Here is a 2,500-nt window from a genome sequence, read left to right as displayed (position 1 = left end):
GGCTGAAGTTAGATGTCTAAGGTCATTTTTGAGCGATGAAAACAAGTGCTGAAAATTAAGATAACCTCACCATGTTTCCATCGTTAACATTTATGACGCCGCGTGGCCTAGTCGTTAGAGCGCATATCTTGAGGTACGGGTTCAAGACCGCGTTAAATTCGACCCCGCTGATAGTCCCTAATTCACCTTCCGGCTAAACTTGTAATAACCAACTGGCTTGCCTTCGGCCAGTTGGGAATCCTAAGTTGTTGAAACCCTGTTTTAGCTAATCCTGGATTAGTGGAGAGTTTTTGCCGATCAAAAATGTTTCCAGGAGATGCTTTAAGTCTTCAATTTTGAGAATTAGATTGTTAAAGGCTTTTGTGGCGGGCAAAACTGACTCAAACCTTGGTTGGTACTAATCGTGGAATACTGTTGATCGGCTTTTGAACAGCTTGGCCCTGTTCTTTTGTGTAAAAATGTTGTCTGTTTCATATATTGGCCCTTGTAGAGTGGTCAATTAAGCATGCATTTATGTCTGTGATATCATCATTGTTTCAAAAAACTCGCAGCACGTGTTTTACTGCTTGTTTTTGCACATCACTTAGGGGTGCAGCCATTACAACGGCTCCTCAGTCTATTGATTTAGTAAACAATGCACGCAAACTATCATTAAAAAGAAACGAAGGTCGCATATTTCCCTTAATTAAAACAATATCCTATACAGAGCCAATGAAATGTGACGTTGTAAAGATCAGTACAAGACTTTATGACCCAAATTTACTGTTTAATAAACTGGAACGAGCAGGAGAATCAGTCAGGTTCAATGAGGCGAAGCCGAGTGACTTTTAGACCCGATAAAACAAGAAATGTGAGTTAATCGAACGGCTTCAAAGATATTTCACAAAAAGCGTGCCCCTCTGAAGTCCAAACAATGGTGCAAAAATGTGGGAGAAAGATATTACCATACAAGAAAAACAAAACGGGCCTCATTATTATTCTTTATATAAAGAACTCTAGGGAGGAGTGTTTTGATTATCGGGTTTAAAGCTCACAAACGTGACCTTTTCTCGATGTTTTGATAGGCTGTTAGGCTCATAAATTCTAAGCAGGTTTTTTAAATGTAAGAAAAGATCTATGTGGTATGGTTTCAGGATAATGACATGGACGTTCGTTTCCCTCCCCGGAATGACCAAGCTCTGACCCAAGAGCCACGTCAGTTATTTGATGTCTCTCAAAGAAAAGACTAGCTTGTTACGGTTCCTTAAGCAGGTACTGGAGCAGAGATTACGTAAAACAAAAGAATCAAAAGACAAAACAAAACAACTCCAAACAAATAGTAATTCCAGGTGGCCAAAAATACAATGCTCACCTGTAGATGCAGAAAGACATCTTTTTACCGCCCTGTGCCACTTAGCATTTTTATACACGTATGACGTAGCGTCTCAGTCGGCGATCTGTTTAATTAACTATGTCATATCTTCAGGCTCCTAATTATTAGCGTCAGCATGACGGGGGTTGTTCAAACAGGAAAGGGAAGATAACGCACAGAAAACAATTGGCAGTTTCGAGGTTTTGGTGTGTTATTGAACATCTAAAGTGCCCTTTGAAATTCATATTGATCCCTGCAGATTCCAAAATGAAAGTCGTTCGCATTCGATCCAAAGATCACCTGTATTGAAAATGACAAACCAAGATCTGAGTTTTGAATAAATTGCTGAAGTTTCCCTGGATAAAAAAAAATCTTGGGAAACAAAATCAGTTTTCATATTTGAAACGATACGACTGTTTTTTTTTTTTTTTTTTTTTTCCGAAAATGCGTCATAGCATCGATTTTGTAAGATTGTTTGCGCCCGGGAAGACAAAAGGTGTCCATTGCTGTCGACTGGTGATTTCAACCATCTCTAAATGACAACCAGCCAACACTTAACAGTAATCGTAACTTTTGCATTTATCTAGCTTTACTTTTTGCCAGCCCAGCAAACCTCCATTTGCGCAAGCTTTTCATGGAGTCAAAGTTCAAAATGAGATTCTCGATCAACCGGTCATCCGTTATATCAATCAAGTAATCGAATATGGCTCAGAGTGCCCCCCATTAAAAGCACATACAAAATAATGCTCTATGAAGGTTTTAAATTATGAGATACAAACTTTAACAGAGTCATGCTTGTGTTAATAAGGTGTATAAGTTATTCGTCAAACTGGAAGAATGGATGAAACTACAGCATCATTACTTGAGAATTTCAAGTGCAGCCCTGATGTATGAGTTTGAAGGAGGTTTCACAAAAGTGCCATAAATCACATTGAGTTCAATTGACGAGTTAGTGCAGTGGTCTGGCCTTTGTGTTTAAATGGATAAAAATGTTCGTAAATACTGGCTGCGACAAGATGTGGAGTTTGATATGGACGAGAACGATTTAATCAGGCAACTTCGAATATACCACTCTTTTTTTTTTAAACACCCGTCAATAAGAGCATGTGACAAGAGACACGCAATGCTGGTACTAAAGCCGAAATCTAC

General features: G+C 38.9%; 1 protein-coding gene across 1 annotated transcript in view; it reads right to left on the bottom strand.

The window, feature by feature from the left end:
* LOC138041081 (uncharacterized) overlaps positions 1-2,500 on the bottom strand; it is a 22,614-nt gene that overhangs the window by 19,240 nt on the left and 874 nt on the right. The gene's annotated exons all lie outside the window — the stretch shown is intronic.

The sequence above is a fragment of the Montipora capricornis genome, chromosome 3, assembly GCF_036669925.1.
Source record: "Montipora capricornis isolate CH-2021 chromosome 3, ASM3666992v2, whole genome shotgun sequence".
NCBI classification, from domain to species: Eukaryota; Metazoa; Cnidaria; class Anthozoa; order Scleractinia; family Acroporidae; genus Montipora; species Montipora capricornis.
The sequence above is the reverse complement of the archived record's forward strand: the minus strand, read 5'-3'. Positions and strand labels throughout refer to the sequence as shown.